This window comes from Pholis gunnellus, assembly GCF_910591455.1.
Source record: "Pholis gunnellus genome assembly, chromosome: 20".
Classification (NCBI taxonomy): domain Eukaryota; kingdom Metazoa; phylum Chordata; class Actinopteri; order Perciformes; family Pholidae; genus Pholis; species Pholis gunnellus.
In genome coordinates this window covers 4,332,501-4,354,941 of record NC_136547.1, presented here as the reverse complement: position 1 = coordinate 4,354,941, position 22,441 = coordinate 4,332,501, and the positions used below count along the sequence as shown (strand labels likewise).

Genomic DNA, 22,441 nt, shown 5'->3' with positions numbered 1-22,441 from the left:
GTCAGGCTGATAAGTCCAACTTCAAGTTGGAAAAGGAAATGTGCGTTTTTTTATTAAAACTGAGGCAAAGGCAGCCGTATCGCATGCAAGAACGGGCAAATACCATGAACGCACAACGTGTGAGGACAAAAACGTTCAAGCATCTGTCAAAAAACTGTTCCATATTCTGACTCGATGTGGATAGAACTTGAGTGAGACCAAAGCATCCAAGAGGAGGAACATGAACAAAAGGGAAACATTTCCTTTTCATACCCGTGAGGACACCAGACAGTCGGTCTAACGCAGCAGTATCTTCAGCAGATAATATCATTCCTGATCGGGGAAAACAAAGACAATGTACCGATAGTTGGCGAAAGGAACTGAGGAACTGATTCAGTTCAAAAGTAGCCGCTTAGAGCCACAAATCTAAGAAAAAGAAAAAAAAGATCAATCCAAGTCATTCCACTCTCTGTCCATTAGAATGATCAAGCAGTGTTGTTACAAACCCTCTGGGTTCACTGACCTCACATCTTGAAGGTTTGGTGGAGAGGGGAACAGCCACTAATTAGCCGTCACTTCCAAGTGTGGAGCAAAAACACATGAAGTAGCCTTCCTCATTACCGACAGGTTATTTATTTTGGCAGATTAGAAAGCACAGGACAACTTGCAAAAAAAGAAGGAAAGGGGGGGGGGGGGGGGGGGAGCAGTGGACAGTTCCCTGTTTGGGGGTGTGATACAACGTGACAACATGTTTATTTACTCAACTTCAGCTGTAAACGTGAGATGCGTTTGTCACACACACTGCAGCTAATAATGGCAGTGTGCAGTTTGCTTGCTAGATAAAGACAGACACTTGGCAGGGTGTTTGCATTCACCACGCCAAACACAGCTTGAAAAACTACAAGTTTAAGTTGATTTGCTCACCAAGGGTAACGTTACATTACGAACAGGAAATGTAAGACTTTTAATGAGCCGCCAACATGCTACGGTAAATTCGGCAAGGTAAACAATAATTCTCCATGGGAAACTTTACAATAATATTGTCAATTTTAGCATTTAGTTAGCTGCTGGTGGGAGGCCATTCCTGAGTTTTCTATTAGACAAACCCCTGAGGATAACGTGACACTTGTAAAAGTCTAAATGTCACTTCAATAAACGCTGCATGGTATGTGATGTACATGCCGAAATGAAGACAATATTGTCGTGAAATATGCAAGGCCTTAAGTCTTCATTATTTTGCTATGCATCTTCGCCGACGTGCTTGGCAACTTTAAATGAGCAAAATTTTCAACGCAGTTTGGCGTCGCGTTCTCTCCTGAACTAGGTGCGCACGTAGCAACGCAGACAAATGTCGTCTCCTCTCCGCTGCAGTATTGGGTGTCATGCATAGCGTAACATAATATACATCTGGCAGCGTGACCCACGTTCAGACTTCGGAAATAAAACAAAATAACCTCGGGTCTCGAGTTTTCATAAGTTGTCTAACGTTACGCGCAGACGCGTTACTCCACCCTTTACTTTTCTAATTAAGGTGATGTACGTGTGCACGGTGTCGCCTGATATGAATAGTCTCCACCTGCCGGAGGATGGGCTTACTCGGATGGACACTTTCTTACTATTTAAAAAAAAATCCCATACCAGACAATACGTCCGTAAAAGCACCACCTGATCGCCGCAAAGAGGTGATGCCGTTGGTAGCAACACGTTGTGCTGTCGCGTTGCGAGACTTCAAACTTTTCTTCTCTTTTTCTGCCGCTGTGTGAAAACCCATGTGTGAGTTCCCAACATGTTAAGATGCTTCCTCGCGTAAGAAGACAACATGGAACTTAAGTTACATGCACAAACATTCCGGCTCATGAACTTACCGACGCTGTCCCGCAGGAAACAACTTTCTTTCACCACCCCCAAACACGAACGCTCTTGTATTATCCCGCGGACACACGCACGCACGCACACCCGACTGTCATTCACACATGGATGTGTAGATGGAGCAGACCCGCCTGCTGTAAAACTTCTTCTTCTGTCAAGTCAACTACTGTAGACTAAAACAACGAGTTACCGACTGGAAATTTCAAAATAAAAGCCGAATTGAATTTGAACGTTGGGTAGACTTTCTTGCGGAACAACTGTACTGACATCTGCTAAAATTGACTTGTTTTTGAGGACGAAATAGATCTCTTTTCTAGTGGATTTTGCTCAGTATAGGTTATAATGCTGATCGACCCATATGCAATACTGTACTTGCCTTTCCTTGTATTCTGCTCTCTATTTTTTCCTACCGGCAGTATCCCATCCCACCTCATGTTATCGTATTGACTGATCGATCATTATTGCAGTCTATAAGTAATGACATTTTAAAAAACTGTAAACAGAGGTGTATACCCTAGTGTCAGGGTCTGCCTCACCTGCCATCATGAAAAGTAAAAAACAAATAATGATCAAATAAAACAAATAATATTTCTCTACTGATCTGTGCTACAAATGTAATTTCTGTATGATTTCAAGCATTTCAAGCATTTTTATAGTCAAAATCGCTTAAATTTCTGCATGTCCTGTTCAAACGCGGAGCAGACGCTCCTGGTGCAATCAAATATGTACCTTACCTATGTGTGTGTAAATAATGCTCATATGAAAAACAACCAGGAGTCAATGTGCAAGCTGCCAATTGAATGGTGATTTAAGCTACTCTATTGGGTTCAGATATTTGTAAATCTGACTCTGAAAGAGTCAGTGCCTCACCTGCCATGAACCTCACCGCACGTCACTGCCTAGTGTTTAGACATCCACAGAGTCATGAATTAATGTCGAAGGAGACCATAGTGAAGGAAAGGGTGTAGGCTGAAGACAAGCTGCACATTATCTAAACTTATGTTGCAGCTTTAAACCAAAAAAAAGACAAAACATTGAAAAGTACTATCATGCAAATAATTGCAGGCAGTATGTGAGTATTCATCTTATACAGTTTCTAATATACTCTGTACGCAATGTTGCCTATTTTCAGAAGCTACTCATTTATGGCTTTTATTTTGAAGGCAAATCCCAATAACATTGATCTCAATCTTCTGGAATCCTTTCTGTTGTTTTTCACCTGTGGTCAAACGAGCCTGAGCCAGCAGCATGTCTCTGCTAAACCTTTACTGTCTTCTTTATAATAAACCAACCATGTGTATTGTGTACTGCACGTCCCCTTTCTCTGCTGCACATGGATATTTGAAAAGTCCTTTTCTCCTTATTTGTCTATTAAATATTCTCTGGTCATCTCTCTTTTTGTTTTTTCTGCTGTGACCTATGGGGTCAGCCTCAGTGCAACGGACAATCAATTCTCAGTCCGTTCTAATGGCAGAGTTTACAGTCCTTCCACATATCCTGTCCATTAGAAACAAGCCCGGATAAACATTCGATTAGACCACAGTTGGAGCTTGCTCCTATCTCTGCGACTCCAGCACTTAACAGGCTTGTAAAATGCAAAATGCTGGAGGTAGATAGATCGCTCTCTGCTGCTATCCACCCCTTTTGAGAAGAGAGGCTTCATTATTTGAAGGTTTGGGGCCACAGTCTTCTATCAGACGTGAGTCGCTGAGGTGGAGAGGTGACCATGTGACTTTGTTTGACTGACTTGTCGCCTCCGCTCTTCGTCCACTTCTCCTCCTTTGAATAGTCTCCGCACTTCAGAGGCGTGTTGCCAAGGGAAACAGGCCAACGGCAAACAAATGATCCCCAGCTGCAGTCAGAATAGTTGATGAGACTGCAGTGAACATGAAACTCACCATCAGCCATATGGAAAACACAAAGGAGGAGTTAATTGGCTGGACCTGTGGGTTGATACCAAAGGCCCACACATTTCGGTCCGTCCCTTCTTCGACCTGATGATATTCTAAGTTATGCGGCATTGTCGTTTGCAAATGTATGCCCTATATCTCGGTATCTTGATCAAGAGTTAACCGTGAAAGATAAAGTCCTCTTTGTTTACAAGAGTGGAGTCTCATACACAATGCTCTTGTTGCTGCTGAGCTGCTACCAAATACCTTTGACGATGATGCAAAGGAGGACCGTTGCAGTGTTGGGTAGTGCATTCCATGAATGCCAGTAATTACAATATGAAAGTTTTAAATCAGACACCCAGAAGGCAGACAGGCGGACCACAGTCTGTCCAGTGACCTTCTGTTACAGAAGATTTGTCGCTCTTCTCTACAACTGTACAACTGAACAGTTCAACCAGTGAACACTGATTTGCATTTATCAGAGAAGACTGGAACATAAGACATTAGACATTGTCATAAAAAAAAGATTTGCTTACCTATAAGAAATGCAGTATATTTGTTTTACATTGGTACCTGTTTAAATCTATTGAAAATTGATCCCCACCAAGGTGAGGTGTAATTTGATCAGATAAGATGTGCTGCTGGCTGTAGACAGGATGTTGATTCTTAAACATACAAAAATGAAGATGAAAGGTTTGCGAGTGCTTAAAGCAAACCTGAAAACAGGAGAAATGGTCCACCAATGTTAGCTGGCTAACAGGAGCAAGCGACTCACACAGTTTAGATTATACTGACCTTAAAGGAACAGTGTGTAGCATTTATGGGGATCTATTGGCAAAAATGGAATGTCCTATTAAAAAGGCTTTTTCTTTAGTTTATAATCACCTGAACACAAGAATAGTTTTTTTTTCATTGCCTTAGAATCGACACGGAGGCCGCCACGTTGGACTGTCATGTTTCTACAGTAGCCCAGAACGGACAAACCAAACACTGGCTCCACATAACCATTCACCATTTGCGTTTTCACGTTTTCGGCCCAGTAGTTCTCCAACACACTTGGCACACTTGGCAAACTTTTGTTTGTGGCAATCTGCAACCTCACCGCTAGATGCCGCCAAATACTACACACCGCATCACACAAACGCACAAACAAAAAGCAATTTTTTTTTTAATTATGTTATAAGGTTAGTCAGCTTGTTGACATTAGCTAGATGCGAGGGATGAGAGTGAACCTGCACAAAAAGATTTGGGCCATAAAACCAAAACAATGAGATGAACGATGATAAAACACGCCGCAGCGCTGAGGGGCATGGAAGTGTTACAGTGCGATTTATGCTTCGCGCATTGATAGTCGCGAGTGTTCCAAGGCCGAAGAGATGTCACACCGTAAGACTGGAGGTTCCGTGCCGTTTCCAATTGTCCGTGTTCTAACTCTAAATGTTCTAACTGCTCGGATGGCCAGAGAACTTTCAGGAGCTTTGAGAATGTTGGTTTGCATCGAAGAGAAACTCGCACAGAGTCTAAAACATCCAGACGTTTTTAAAGGCTTTACGCCTCGGTTATACTTTCCGCAAGAACGGTCGCACAGACATGAGCCGACTCGTGACGAGGAAACTTTTGCGTCCAGCTTAAATCACGCCTTCCACATCACATGTCGTCATTTTAACTGTTGTTGGTATGCAAATGTTGATTATAGAAGCATTACGTGTTTTTCTTTGAAATGTTTTATTTCGTTTTGCTTTTTCCTTTCACATCAAGGGCCATCAGATCATTTTACATGTTATACATGTTGTAAAGCCTCCCGAGGCAAATTTTGGATATATATGTGATATTGGGCTATGTGATTAAAACCATTTTTACTTAACTTGACAGACAGAATGTACCAGCAGGCTCACAACAAGCTTTGAAGCAGTATTCACAAAATATTATTACAGCAGGTCATATGAGGATTCAGTACATTTTCTTTTCAATTTCCCCTTGTGGCATATTATATTTTAATCCATCAGATGTGTGTGTGTGTGTGTGTGTGTGTGTGTGTGTGTGTGTGTGTGTGTGTGTGTGTGTGTGTGTGTGCGTGTGTGTGTGTGTGTGTGTGTGTGCACTTGCTTGCATGACTACCAGGTCAGCTGTTGGACAGATATCCCATAATGCTTACTTGGAGCAACATGAAGGCCAGCATTTCTAATTTCACTTACTTGACTCTGGGAAAGCGTATCATGAGATCCATGTTGTTGACTGCAGCCCCTTCAGTCTGACTGAAATACAGTCTGTTATGCTCTCTAAACAGTTTGATGGCGAATTCCATTTGGCACTCGACGCACAAGAAACACATGTGGCTCCGTCGCAGGCCTTTGAGGTTGCGACGTTGTGGCACACATTGGTTTGGCATGCGCTGAACAACTCAGGCGACCACGAGGTTCTCATAACATCACATAAAACCGAGGCAGGCTGAGTGAGAGCCATCTGAAATAGATCATCACATCATCAATTAATAGACAGTCTGTGATGGTAACGCCTCCATCAAAGATCTCCACTTGAGTGTAAATATTCAAAGATACAGAAAATGTAAAAGCTCTATTGTGGCCCCTAAATGGTGCCATTTTATTACTTCCTACAATGGGATGTGGGGTTATGAACGGATGCAATGAACAATGATTTTTTTCTATTCTTAGAGCCTTACTGGCAGGGGGGCTAAAAATATCACGTTTTTCCTGAGGGTGTCTCCAGAGGAAATACCAGTGGGTCATAAAAGTCAAAAGTTTCATGGCAACCTACCAATGTAGTTATGTGATTATACCGTCTGTCATTTTGGCCTGAAGGTGGTACTAGAGGAGAGCACATGGAGTGTCCAAATTAGGTTTAATTTCCATATACCCATAATATTTTGACATTTCTGGTATCCAAGTGAAAATTGTGGCCTTAAAGGTAAGAAGGTATAACCAAGACTATGAATCCACAGCCATGCTAGCAGCTCTGTTTATCATAGACTGTGTTTAGGAGGTGGACATAGTCAGCGAGAGGTCACCCGTTGCTTTGTGGACGACTGTTTTGAAGCCTTGAGTGCTGCAACTTGGTCGTCATCTTCTCGGTTTTTAGCCATCGTCATCTTAGCTTTTTGCAACCAGAAGTTGACGGGGTGCTAAGTACAACTGAATTAGACATTTTTGGGTGACCAAAAATGTACTAAATGAACATCATGCTGTATTGAAGAAGACTTGAAACTAGAGATTGAGACCATAAACTCATGTTTACAATGTTTACTGAGGTAATAAATCAAGAGAGAAACAAGGTTAGCTCAAAGGTGCACTAACCATGTGACCAGACCTGACAATGTAATTGGACAATTCTGGAAAAACTCCAGATTACTGTCAATGCCAACGTTTTTAAAACATTTAGCTTACTACAGCAGGGGTCTTCAACGTTTTTCAGGCCAAGGACCCGCAAACTGATAGAGAGATGGAGCAGGGACCCCCGACTATATATATTGTATAAAATTGTGTTTTATTTTAAACTGGGCCTAGTGCCATGTATAAACATACCTCTTTATTGTGCATTCAATACTAAGCTATTCAAATAATACACAGGTTGATATATTCATGTTTTTATTTTAAACATGTTACGGTACAGTGAGTAGGGGGGCCGTGCCACTGACATTTAGAAACATACCTTGTCAACTGATACCAATGCCAATATCAACATTGTCTGTCAATTGCATGATAATCATGCATACAAGCTATTCAAATTGACGTTTTCATTTTAAAAACATAAATGTGGAAACGAAAAAGAGTGATAGCCTATTAGTGCCACTGCCATGCATAAACATACCTGTTATCTTGCATACAATACTGAACTATTAGAATAATGGACAGAATCATGTTTGGAAAAAAATATATATATATATTTTAAAAATTGTCTAATCAACCAAAAATGTTGCGGACCCCCTGTTGAAGACCTCTGTACTATAGTATCTGTTAATGTAAATTGTGGTACGGTTCAGGTTAATGGAATATTGTGGTTATGGGAAATAAACTATGGCTAAGATATGGTTAAAGTAAGTCAACTAAAACATTGGATTTAGGTTGGCGAAAGACTGCCGTTACAGTTAATAAAAAGCTGATTGTTGACAAAAGTCAGACGTGCTGTAGACCCCTTACTTTATGCCTTGCTACTTAAAGGGCACTGCATTGGCTATGAACATTGGCATTGGACATAAATTGTGAGGTGTGGAATCGTCCAACAAGGACTTAATACTGAGCTGCACATACTGCAGATCTCCTTTTATCATGTTACCAACATTCCACACTTAGGTCACCTGATGACACCTTAGCCAACGCCCTTTGCTGAATGAAGACCAAGAGAGTTTTAAGCCAGTAGCCGGAGCTTCAGTTTAGATTATTTCAGTTACATAAACTATTTCATTCAGTTCTTACGTAAGGTGCACTGAAAGTCCTCCAAGAAACATGTCAACGTCCAAACTATTTGGTGGCATTTAAAAAGTTCACAATGTGCTTTATTTCCAAAGTTTCATTTTCCACCCAGTGTCTCCAACATCTCTGGCTTTTAACATATCTGACTCATTTGACAAAAATGCTGGAAAGAAAAAGTAATGTCATAACTTTTACGCAACATTTGAAATGAACCCTGTTATGCAAAAACTAATATCACGTGTTGCAGAGGTTACATCAACCCTGTGTAAAGCCTCTCTTTTTCAGAAGGTCTCTATTTCATGTGCACAAATCAACACCATGCTACGGGTAGGGAATATGGTCAAACACAAAGTTATAACAAGCAAGTTGAACATTGCTGAAATGCAGATACTAGCTCACTGCTATTGTCTTGCATAATATTAAGTAATATTTCATTTCTTTCATGAACATTTTTGAGGATTCAGGCGAAAACGTTTGCGTGGGTCTGTCTCATTGCTGCATGCCATTCTTGGCATGGGGTTGTCGTGTCTGTCGAGCGCATTAAACTGTGCCGCTCCGCCCCTCGTCATGAGCCCAAGTAATGAGGTCAAACTAGCAGCGGACTCTGGCAGCTCTGCGTACACTAACAAGCCCTCTTTTATCCCATTGTTCTTCATATCTCAGGACAGACCAGACCTTGTAACCTTGTTTGTTTCTGCGGAGCCTTTAATTGCATTTTGTATTATCGGTATTGATCGTGAGCAGCGTTCTCTTTTGTTCCTGCTGATGAGAAAGATGCTGTGCGTGCCAGCAAGTGCTCATACTGGCCCTGTGAGAGAAACAGAAGAACGCTCTTCATCACCCACACGCCTAATGATGGACTCCATCGGCCTCAGAGCAGGAAATGACCTGCGAGAAAGAATCTGCCTGCTGAAAATTGCAGAGTTGTCAACAATGTCCCATTCAAGTGCAAGAGAATCCTAATCCACTGTAATCTATATCTTCTGTTTTAATTACAGTGGGTGCCCAGAATAGCTAAATGAGACGTTATGCAAGGTAAATAAGGTACTCTAATGGGTATAATTTTGGATGTCAGAAAAGCTTGGATTGTACTGCAGTGCATTTCCTGGATTTGAACTTTGTCCACCTCGCTGTGGCGAAGGCCAGCTGAGGTTCTTTGTGTTTCAGAAGAAAATGAAGAAAGATCCTTTTTCAGAGTTCCGTTTCCCACAGCAGTCGTATACCATTCACTCACCAGCTCGTACACCCCCGAGAGAGGCTGCTGGATGTGACCCTGAACAAACACACTCAGCCAGGTGAACCTTTCATACCATGTAAATTACATCTTTAAAGTGAGACAGTTTATGTGTTTTAAACCAAAAAACATGTGTTGAAGGTGCCCTAATGTGTGTGTATTTAGAAATGAAGGCTTAAAGCAGGGGTCTCAAACTCATCTTCACTCTGAGCCACATCAGCATCACGGTCGCCCTCAAAGGGCCGGTTGTAAATGTCAGACTGTGTAAATGTAACTACTCCTAACATATTGGAAAATGACTGTCTCTGCATTTGCTTATTGTTTATTCAAGTGTTAAAATATTGTACATGTAGTTATATAAATGTAAAAATATATTTAAGCACATTTCTGTTATTATAACTTAAATCCTTTTAATTTAGGCTTAAGAAACCCACATTACTCTATCAAAGATCAAACTTTTAAAGAAAACAGCAAACACAAATATTAAACACAAGTTATTACAATAACTTTGTTCAAAGCTTAAAATCCTTTCAAGGGTGCGTTTGCACAATCCCACGTGAAGTATTTCATGTGTTGTAAAGCCACGTTTAGTCTTCAATGTACTCACAATACATTTATATGTCAAATGTAACCTATGATGAGCTGCTTCTATGACTGTTTAAGTATCTCATAATTTTGACTTTCTATCTCATAACTTCGACTATGGGGATATTTTGATTCTCAAGTCTAACTTTTAAATGCTTTTTTTGCTGGCGGATTCGCGGGCCACATAGAATGACGTGGCGGGCCTTGAGTTTGAGACCCCTGGCTTAAAGTGACAAGCACTATGCAGATAGTAGTATTATTTTCCAAAGTTTTAAAACATTCGTCAATGACATTGGTGGAAGACGTAGTCAAATGCTTTACTTAAAGCTACTACAAGGAACTTTCATTCTGTTGTGATTTTGGTGGTCCCTGTGGACGAAAGCGGTAGTGTTTCCGCTCACCAGATTCTCTTTAGAAAACCTCTAATTTTACTGCAGCAGGGGTCAGACAGTCTGGTCTGCTCAGTCCTGGTTCTGGTTCTCCCGTGCCTCCCTTCCCTCCAGCGGGCCCAGCAATACGGCCTTGGCCTCCAGCCATGTGGTGTCGGTGTAGGCGAAGATTAGCTCCTGGCAGGAGGAGGAGATGCTGCTGGCTGGTGCTGAGCTCTCCACCTCCAACCGAAGCTTCTGACTGCAGGTCGACGGCTGGACCGAAGCCGGATCTGGATCTGTTCATGGTGGGCTTGTTGTTGCCAGAGTCTGATCTGAAGGAGTTTCTGGTGAACCTGCATGGTTTCATCTGATTTAGCGCGGAAAATAATAACTGAAATAGCCAATATTACCGCTGATGGTCTCGATTATAGAGTTATAGATCATATAGAGTTATATTGATGTAAAAATTTGAATTTGGAAGCCACTGTACCCGGCTGCTGTTTGCCACAAAATAATTAGAATAGCAGAAAACTCCCATCAAAACCACAATTCATTGTTTTTACTGAGCCAGGCTAGCTGTTTCCCTCTGTTTTTAGTCTTTATGCTAAGCGGCTCTACTTGCGTACAGATGGGAAATTGTTTTCATCTAACGCTCAGTGAGAAAACAAATTAGTGTACTGTATTTCTTTGACGAACGAGGACTGCTTACGGGAGGTAAAAGGCAAAGCAGGCCAATGGTAGTGTGTTTGTGTGGGATGACCTATTCCATGATGGATGTGATCCTGGCTGGTACAATTTAAGTCCGGAGTGACCCCATAAATCTTTTCTACGTATTAAATCTTTGCCAATTACAAGTGCATGCTTTCAGCTGCCTCTGGAAACAGCCCTGGCTAGCAAAACTGTAAAAGAAATGTCAAGTTAATTTAATCATTCAGGCCCACCAAGGTGGAATTATTTCACTTTTGAGTCATGATTCACTATAAAATAAAACTTATATCATGTTTCACTTGCATGACAGACAATATTGATTTGGATGCCTTCAGATTAGGCTGTTTAAAAGAAATTTGGTAGCAATGTACTCATGTTTTGAACATGTATGTTCATTTGGTTTTAATTCAAGCCATCATTGTGTTTCATTCAGATTCTGTTCATGTTGTGTTATTAGAAATATAAGACTTTTCACAATGGATTCGTGGACAGCACCATGTGACATGGTTGTGTTAGGCAGTCATCCTTTAGTGGAAGTAGAGATGAAAAACAGGTGAAAACGTTGCCATTGAATTAAAGAAACTGTATGTCGTGTATGAGAAAACAAAATTTCCCCTCTGTTTTTCTAAGATTACTGAGACCTGCGACGAGGCCAACCAGTGAGACATTCCCATCTGCTACTAATTATGGTGAAATAGCAACAAATTATACCAGACGGTTTGGACAAGGGCCAGAGCCAATGATATAATGCACAGCCATTTTCAACAAGGTCAAAGTTCGTGTATAATCATAGACTTTTGAGCAGTGCTTTTGGCAGTAAAGCTACTCAACATTTTTAAAACTGTAATATACTTTTTTTCCGGGTGGGTAAAAAATTACAAACTTGGTCTTTATTAAAAGTTACAGGGAAAAGTGAGCCGCTTTTTGTCTTTTTGAGACTAATGCAATGCAGCTGGGATATGCTTTCAGTCGGATCTAATGCAAACGGCTGTATGGCATTAATTAACCGTGCCATTTCTGCATCATACTCAACCTTTTCGGCCTCCGCAGCCCTGCAGGCATGCCATGGTGTATCAATATCTATCTCCCGATGCCTCTTGTTTCCTCTCTCGCAAAAGTGAAGTCACGTGGAAAAAATGTACAATATTTGGGAAAGCATGTGCCTCTGCGGCTCAAAGCAAGAATAATGACAAACATAAATAATGCAACAGCTCAGCGGGGCTGTGCAGATTACAGAGAGAAGAGAACACAGTCTGCTCGTTGCTTACAAGTCCGACCTGTGTTGATGGGAGGCTTTGCACGCAAGAGAGAGAGGACAAGAGGAAAACATGAAAGAATGGAGGGGATGAGAACAGCAAAAGAGGGGAGGAAACACAAAGTGAGAGATGGCTGTCTGAGCCGATGATCAAAACAGTATGTGTGTTGACTGTCATTGCTATAATTGCGAGGACCAAACCTGAAATTACACTAATCATCAAAAGGGAGGGCTTTTTTTTCTTCTTTTTTTCAAATGGTAAAGGTTGGAATTACTACAAAGGAACTTTTAAAATGTGTTGATTTTGGCAGTCCCTGTGGACAAAAGCAGTAGTGTTGGTGTGCACCAGAGTCCCTTTAGAAAACCTCTCATTTTACTACAGCAGGGGTTTGACAGTCTGCTACGCTCCGCCCACTCCTGGTTTCGGTTTTCCCGGACTGGGCCGGTCTCTTTTCTGGAAGCCTTGCTGGAGTCGGAGCTGAAGGAGTTTCTGGTGAACCTGCCCAATTTCATCTGATTTTCCGTGGTAAGACGAGTGACATATCCGGCTCTGGCTGATGTCATTTTCAGTCGCTACGATGCTAGCATGCTAGGAGCAGATACGTTAAAGCTGCGCTAATCAATATTTTTATATGACATTTTTTTTTGCGATTGTAAAAACACAATTTCTGAAAGTTGGGCCCTCATTCTCGAAACCAAAATACAAAATATCTTACATCGCTTGCCAAAGCAAGTCAGACAAAGTTAGCGGCTAGCTAGCTGTAGCAGCTGAAGATCCTCAGAACAAAAAGACCAAAAAGGAGAGTAAGTAATGTGCTAATGTTGCTCCATGTCTGGTAGATGTATAAATAATCAACTGTTTGCTAACATGTTAGCCGTCAAGGAGCACAACACATATTTAAAGTGAGAAGTGATACAATGTTGACATAAATAAATGTATCTATCTCCGAATGAGGTAACATAATGGTGATTGAGTCTATGGCTTACTGATGAAAGCCCATTGCATTTCTGGCAAGTGAGATCCAAAAAACGCATCTGCAATTACCTCTTATCGCCAAAGCAATTTAGAGTTTCTGAAATCAGGTGTGTGTGTGTGTGCGTGCTCTAATGTATCCTTTTCTCATTATGTGAATACTTGTCGGGATCTATTCTGCGCGACTGTTTGTGTCTCTGTCGGTCTGTTTGTGTGAACTAGTTTATGTCCCCTCTGCCTGTATGTGTATGTATGTCAATGTGTGTGTGTGTGTGTGCGTGTGTGTATGACTGTGTGTGTTTGTCAAACAGACAGCGGTTCACACAAATCCAACCACTGTGGCTCCTCAGCTGCTCTGTCACTGTCAGATCTTGTCAGCAACACAGCCTGCAGCCTGGCCTGTCTGGTTGCTGACTTTCTGTCTGTTGGGTTGCCAGATCCAGGGTGGTCTGTACCACCGCATTCATCCCGCCCTGTCCGCCCCGGTCGTCAGGGGGGATTATACAGATTTAGGAGCACTATTCCTAACCCCTTCCCTTCCCTCCTCCTCTACTATCCATCCATCCATCCTCTCCTCATTCTCCTCTTCTCACCCCTATCCGTCGCCACTTGTGTCAGTCCAGCAAATGCCCTTTCCACTAATATCCGAGCAGCCGGCTGAAGTTTTCTCTCTGCATGTGATGAATGTAAAACGCACTGTACACATGAGATGCTACTTTCCTCAGCAGACACATAGAAACAGTCCTGGTTGTAATATAAGATTGTAAAGCCTAAATGTTGCGATACATCTCCACAAAAGGTTTCATAGACTTGTTGTTGTTGTACCCTTGAACTGCTGGCACTGCTTTGTGGTCAGTACAAATATATATATGAGGATTATATAACACAGTAAATGCATACATAAAAAGGGAAATACATTGTGTATTTTATTTTACGCTATTTATGTATTTGATTTTTTTTTATTTGGGCATTTTAAAACTTCCACACAATTAAGGCCATCATTATTGTATGGGACAGACAAAAACACACACAAATGTTATGTATAAAACAAAGGTTTTGGGGTTTGGGAGCATTTACAGACTTGTGGCTTGTGTTTCTCTGGCTGAGAAGATACAGGAGGAGCTCACGACTGTCATGGCAGACCAGACACAGACAACACTCTAATCTTCCACGAGCCAGTTAGAGAGCTTTTGGATGAAAGTATACAGCAAGAGAAAACAGTATTCTTGGTATTGAACTGAAGTCAGTTAAGTAGTGGAGTTTTTCTTTTAGCACTGTTGCTTTATGCGAGTTGTTTCTAGAGTGCAGCAGACAGGAACAGGTCATATGATCAACCTGAGGAGGTCTCAGACTGTCAACCCGGTTATTGGCCAGTTATGTGGAAAAAAGTCAAGTCCAAGTTTAACTACCTCACAGCCACAACTGGTGGAATTTGCTTGTGGTACAGCTCAGCTTCCAGTACATTCAACCCACATGGACATATGGCACATCAACAGTAGCATACTGTACATGCTGCACACACTGTACGCGCAAAAATGTGTTCATTTGAATGAATTCAGTGTCCATGTAGCAGATTGTAGCTCTGAGTGGGCAGCGAGCTGTAGTGTCTAGCGGGGGGCCTAAATACCATTCTCTGCTGGCAGATAAGCAAGCAGCCTGAATGCTGTGTTATAATCTGTTAAATGCTGTCTGTTCATATCATCATTTATTTCAATATGTGTTATTTATTTATTTAATATTGAACAAAAAGGTCTCCGCGGCTTGAAGTAAAGGTGTGGTCTTTTTTTGGATCACTATTTGGACATTGATTACAGCAGATACTTTTGACATTGTCAATTGCCATTGACATACCTATCAATGGCAAAATATGCATGTGTAACTCAAAGTGTTGAATCGTGTCAGTGTTTAAAAAAAGAAATGTCTCTACTATATATACTTTATATCAAAATAAGAACAAGTCACAGACTTAAAGAAACAGTGTGTGGGATGTAGTGGCATCTAGTGGTCAGTGCGCAGACAGCAACCCATTAAATACACCTCGCTTTCCAAGTGTGTTGGAGAACTACGGTGGCCTTTAAGTACTAAGAAAACTCTATAGAGCCCGTGTTTAGTTTGTCCGTTTTGGGTTACAGTAGAAACATGGTGGTGCAACATGGCGGACTCCATGAAGAGGACCTGCTACCTATGTAGATGTGAAGGGCTCATTCTAAGCTAACGGAAAATATGACGTTTCAGGTTAATATACACTAATGAAAACATAGTAATGACATTATATTCCATTCCCCTAAATCCTACACATTGTTCCTCAGCAGAGTTCATATTGCTCCAAGCTAATGACACCTTTTCAGCTCTTTGACCGTAGAAAGATAAACTACAGGTTCAGAGATGTTCACTATGTTCCCTGTTGGTGTCTGTACATCTGACTCTGGGTTCAGGAATACAGAGGTCATCATCATCCTGGGTATTCTGATAAACCCTAACACATCTGGTGTAGCAGAAACAGAATGACACTAATAACATGAGAAAGTTAAATTCAAGTCCTAGTGTGTTCAGGGGAAGATGTTGCTTTAGGACGTGTTCATTTGGGAATAAGAAAATATAGCATACAGGCTAATTTACAAAGCTATGATTTATAGAGTTGGGAAACCACAGTATTTCCTTTATGGGGAATTCCTTAAGCTGTGACATATGCAAGCAGTGAAAACTGATGTTGTAAAAACCCAACCGTAAACCTCAACAGAGTAAGATTTGAGCTGTCATCACTTTGCAGGTCGTGATTCTGAAAAAAAAAAGTTTTGACAGGACAAAGCTGAGTGGTCCATCTCCCTAAACAGAGCGTGTTGCCACTAAGGTCTCTCCAATTCATCCATAATTCATGGTTCAGCCTTTTCTGCATGGCTGGAGGGCCTTGCACTGTTTGTGGCTTGCTGTTAGCCAAGATGCATAATTAAAGACAGAGGTCTTCTCTCTATGGCCAAACAGTGTGTACCTTGGTAATTTACATAATCAGTCAGGTGGAGGTACAAAAGAGAAGGTTCCAATAGCAGCTGGTTAATGCATGACTTGGAAGCTACTATACACCTTTCTTTAGAATGTGGCAGCTTGTGTCGGTACACTCAGTTATATAAAGTTTCTCAGCTGGCAAGGCATTCATGTTGCTCATCTGGGTGTACTTTCCCTAAGTGAGGTAATGTTTTTCAGTCTGCTCTCCCCAAACGCTAGGAGCAAATCATTTGCAATGTCATTTCAAGTGGGGTTGTTTTGCAAGCCCCCATTCCAGAAAATCGAAACAACGATACTTGTTTAACAAAGGAGATGTACTTATGACTTCTGGTGACTAGTAGTTCTCTTGAATACCTATGTTGAATACACTTATTGTAAGTCGCTTTGGATAAAAGTGTCTGCTAAATAACTGTAATATAATGTAAATGTAATGTAACTCTGTCCTTCATTTCTCCCCGGTTGAGCTGTGCCAGATGTTGCCCTCACTCTGCATTATCTCCTCAAAAAAAAAAAAAAAGAATAGAATAAATGCTTTCTCTGAGCCCTTCTCACCGGAGCAACAGGCTCTCTGTCGCGTTGCTTAGCCGTGATGGAGACCAAACAAAAACAGGTTTTTCAGATTTTTTGGCCACGTGAGAGAGAAAGGGTGGATGATGATGATGTCAGTTGCAAGGGTTGGATAGCCTCTTCCCCAAGCCCTTGACCCCTTTTATTGATGTACTGGAAACATTCTGTCAAATTCCTCAGTGGAAAGACCAAAGTGGTTTAACGACAGCTGGATCTCCGTGGTCAGCTGACAAACTGGAGCTGAAACATTGTGTAGAAAGATCGATTGCGTAACAATGAGGAACTAGCTTCAGCAAACAATCGAGGGATCCTGCTCCTGGCTGAAAAAGATCATACTTTGTCAACAGAAATGCAGTGTTCCTGCAGTGGCCTCAGAATCAGCCCCCCCCAATGAAAAAAGGGACTTACAGCCAGCTGCTTGTTATCCAGGTGTTTGGCAGTCAGAGTGTGTTCTCACCACAAGCTCCCTGATTTTTTATGATTCTCAGCTTCCAAGCGACATGCGTTTTACATCTGGAAACATATTGCCATAGACGAGTGTTTCAGGATTAGGACCTAAATGTTTCTGAACACAAACATACAGATTGAAGCTTGATTGCACTCCAAGATGAAAGGTTATGATAATTTCCACCTCTGTGTTTTTAGCCCTTTAATGGTCCCATAAATTCAAATTAGAGGGTGTAATTCTTGCCAGATTACAGAATGCCGACTGTTGTTTGGGTTTGAACATGATAAACAGCTGTTTGCTTGTGCAGGTCAGCTGTGCTGCACGACACCGGAACGGACCAGGAACGCTCTGTAGTGGCACTGCACGCCCAGACAGACAGTGTCTGACCTACTACCTCAACAGTATTTTCCCCCTGTCAGACCTTTCAACAATCCCACCCCAACATTCACCCACCATACACCCAAACAAAGACTTGTTCTCACTAAGTAATCCTCCTGCTGTTAAACACGGAATCGAATCTCATTTAAACTGACAGATAAGTTGTTTTTTGGTCCATTTATAATGGAATATATACTCTGCAATTATTTAAAAGGTAATGGCAGAAAAAAAGCATTGGACTAATAACATTACTGATAACTGGGTTCTCCTTCATGTCTGCTGGTTCCAGGGCCCCGATACTGTACGTGCTGGCTCACTGGCATGGCTTATTTGGACACTTAAATAGAATAAATCCACAGTTACACCTGTGGTTTATCTGCCAAGTCAAAATGTCTGTTCTGAAAAAAGTATAATTATTGCATCTCAATGCAGTGTGTAGGTTATTATCTAAAAGGGTACTTGAATGACATAATTTCAATTTGGGGAAATTTCAATTGACCCATTTAAAATAATGACCCATTCATTTTCTCAAAACTTATCCTGTTCATGGTCGTGAGGCACTTGAAATTTTGCAAGAGGATGGCTCTAAATTAGTTTGAAAGGAAAGATTCACACTGATGCAGCCTACAGAAGGCATGTAACAGCATCATTCCACTGTATGGCAAGATACACCATACATCTCACTCTGTCCCCTTTCCTGTGTTACTATAGCCGCTTCCATAAAGAAGTTCCTGGGAATTTTAGTCTTGGAACAACTTTTCAAAGAATGAGTGCATGTAACTTAGTAGTGGGTAACCTCACGGTGACTTTTAGAAGAATGTGAACCACTGACACCTTGTGGTCAAGTTATGGAACGAAAGATTATTTATTTTTGGGATAAACCTATGTTGTTAGGGCAGTTAGAGATGTTTATCCAGCTGGGTAACAGAACTCTCTACTTCGACCATGATTATGTGACTGAGATAGTCAAGAAGCGCAGGGAATACAACAGGATAAAGAAAGCCCTAAAGGGAAAGGGGATTCGCTTTCAAACATCATCAACGAATATACGGATCCACTGGGATACGAGGACCCGAACATACATCAGTGCTGAAGAGACGCGGATTCCCACGTGGAAGAGCCGGAGATAACCGAGAGAAAGAGCAGCCTTCACACGGCACACGAGAGCACACGGCTTCGTGAGCTGTTGGGATGGCAGCAGGCAGTGGGCCGCCGCGAGAGAGGGCCAGCCGCGGCCCAGAGAGCGAAGGATAAACTCAAGGAGTTCTAGAGGGGACGCACCAAGCAAATATGAACGGGGACTTAAACTGCACGATCCGGTATGACTGTTAAAACTCTGAGACTAACATGACTATGATAGTTTGGCATTTTGGCCTTATATTGATCACTATGTGCCTGGGAGTGGCGGGTTCATTCTTTACATAGGATACGTTGGACTCATAGGATGGTAGAGTTACTGCTTTTTGACTCATCAGCCATTCTTAACGCTGGGCCCTCTCCTAAGGAGAGGCTTCACCCTCGACCCACCAACGGGGTCAGAGTTGAGGAGGAGCGAGAGCCTCCTCCTCGTTTGGAGGTTTGTTCATTTTTGTGTTTCATAGTTGTTGTTTTCGTTCATATTTTGTTTTGGGGGGCTACAAGCTCATTTATTATTTGGAATACGTATGATAGGGTCACATAACTTGAGAATTGTTTCCTTAAATGTGAATGGCCTGAGTAATCCAGTTAAGAAGATTAGAGTGCTGGCAAAAATGAAAAAGGATAATACACAAGTCATATTTTTACAAGAGACACACATGTCGAAACAAGAACACATTAAGCTGAAAACGTTTGGGTACTTAAACTCTTTGTTCTGTTCTTGTAAAAATAGTCGAAAAAGAGGAGTAGCTACTCTGATTACCAACTCTTTTAACTTTGAACTGATTATGGAAAAGGGAGACAAAGAGGGCAGATATATAATTGTCAAAGGAAGGATAGATAACGTTCTGGTCACATTTGTTAATATATACGCCCCTCCAGAGAGTGATAGACAATTCTTTAAATTCCTATTTGATACAATAATTTCTGAAAGTGAAGGGATTTTAGTCTGTGCTGGAGATAGGAACACAATACTAAACTACTCTATCGATAGGACAAGTAAAAAAAGACATAAATCCCATCGGTCAAAAGACCTCAATATTTTAATTAAAGAGACAGGTATGTACGATGTTTGGAGGAGCCTCCATGCACAAGAAAAATACTTTACTCACTATTCAGCTACTCATCAGGTGCACTCCAGATTAGATTATTTCCTAATGAACACTACAGACAGACACAGGGTGAAGGAGTGCTCAATAGGATCAGCAGATGTATCCGATCTGCAATATATTTAACTATACACTTGAATAACAGACCGAAGAGTACATGATGGAGACTAAATATCAGTATTTTAAACAATGAGACTGTTGTAAAGGAGATTAAAAAAGAACTGAGTGACTGTATAAAAGATAACAAGAATGGCATGGTAGGCCCAACCATATGGGACACGTTAAAGCAATAATGAGAGGGAGATGAATTTAAAGAACGGCATACTTAAATAAGATGAACAGGACAAAATACGATGAATTAGAGAAAACATTGAGAAGACTAGAGAAACAACAAAAAGATAGGGACAAAGGATTGTCAAACCAGATAAAAGAACAAAAAAAACAAAAAGAGAACATCTTGAGGGACGAATTAGAAAATAAATTGAGATTCACAACACAAACTTTTCATGAATCGGGCTCAAAAGCAACACATTTGTGCCTCAGGGCACAACAAATAAAAAAATTCAATACACAAGATCAGAGACCCTTTAACTAATAAAATAGCCTACGAAGAAATTAAGAAAATCTTCAAAGATTACTACGAAACCTTATACTCTCAGCCTAAGATTGTCAATGAAGATAGCATTAAACAATACTTGCTATCATTAGATCTTCCTTCCATAGGGAAAATACAAAACGACAAATTAACTGCCCCATTACAAAAAGAGAATTGGACATAGCGATTAGTAAATTGAAAACAATTAAATACCCTGGGAGTGACGTTTTTTCAAAAGAATGGGACAAAATCTTTAAAGAAGACCTCGCCAATGTATTGCTAGAATCCTTAAATTGGACAATCAGCAAAGCTGTGGCACCATCATCATGGAAAGAGGCCGTCATATCAGTCATCCCAAAAGAAGGTACAAATAAAGAATGTTGTGATTCTTATCGTCCAATTTCTGTATAGAACGTAGATTGTAAATTGTTTACATCTATAATCTCAAAGAGAATTGAACACTTTCTGCCCAAATTAATAAAAGAAGATCAGAGTTTATAAAATGTCGACAAACACAGGAAAACATCAGACGAACCCTAAACATTATAGAACAGGCTAATAAAAAACATTTTGGTGCAGCTCTGGTCAGTCACGATGCGAAAAAGGCGTTTGATAGAATAAGCTGGCCTTTTCTGTACAGACTGCTAGAGAGGTTGGATTTTAATAAACAATTCATTAGGTGCATACAATCTTTATATAGAGACCCAACCGCTAGAATATAGATCAATGGCCATCTGACAGGTAATTTTAAGCTGTTTAGAGGCACTCGCCAGGGCTGCTGCCAGTTTTGTAGTCAGGTAGTAAGAAGAAAGGCAGCAAATGTCCAATATTTCCACTGTGACTGGTTGTATAGTGGTGCGAGGAGTTTTTCCAAGCTTAATTTCTAAACTTCACGGTTGCATTTCACAGTACTATACAAGTGCATAAACAAATCTGCATCTATCGTTTTTTTGTCATATTTCTTCCTTTAATTACACATCTCGAAGAAAAGGTAGACATTCTGTGGACATTCTGTAGACATTTTGTGAACACTGCGTTCATGTGATCACATGATGCGTTCATGTGTTCCTATGATGCGTTCACATGTTCCTATGATGGGTTCATGTGTTCCATGATGCGTTCATGTGTTCCATGATGCGTTCACGTGTTTCCATGATGCGTTCACATGTTCCTATGATGCGTTCATGTGTTCCTATGATGCGTTCACGTGTTCCTATGATGCGTTCATGTGTTCCATGCTGCGTTCACGTGTTTCCATGATGCGTTCACATGTTCCTATGATGCGTTCACATGTTCCATGATGCGTTCATGTGTTCCTATGATGCGTTCACATGTTCCTATGATGCGTTCATGTGTTCCATGATGCGTTCATGTGTTCCATGATGCGTTCATGTGTTCCATGATGCGTTCATGTGATCATGTTTCCATGATGCGTTCACATGTTCCTATGATGCGTTCATGTGTTCCATGATGCGTTCACATGTTCCTATGATGCGTTCATGTGTTCCATGATGCGTTCATGTGATCACATGATGCGTTCATGTGTTCCTATGATGCGTTCATGTGTTCCATGATGCGTTCATGTGTTCCATGATGCGTTCATGTGTTCCCATGAAGCGTTCATGTGATCACATGATGCGTTCATGTGTTCCATGATGCGTTCATGTGTTCCATAATGCGTTCATGTGTTCCATGATGCGTTCATTTGTTCCCATGATGCATTCATGTGATCACATGATGCGTTCATGTGTTCCATGATGCGTTCATGTGTTCGATGATGCGTTCATGTGTTCCATAATGCGTTCATGTGTTCATGTGTCATGTGAGAGTACACTGTTGCTAAGTTTGGAAGTCAGAGAGTAAGCAGAAAGGCAGCAAATGTCCAATATTTCCACTGTGACTGGTTGTATA

At 41.1% G+C, this 22,441-nt stretch overlaps 1 protein-coding gene across 2 annotated transcripts in view; it reads right to left on the bottom strand.

Moving 5' to 3' along the window:
- Positions 1-1,947, bottom strand: part of svila (supervillin a) — a 79,973-nt gene extending 78,026 nt beyond the window's left edge. For both annotated transcript variants that reach the window (XM_079181923.1, XM_079181925.1), the window contains exon 1: positions 1,845-1,947. The gene's annotated coding sequence lies outside the window, so the exon portion shown is untranslated. The remainder of the gene's footprint in view (positions 1-1,844) is intronic.
- Between the last annotated feature and the right edge of the window lie 20,494 nt (positions 1,948-22,441).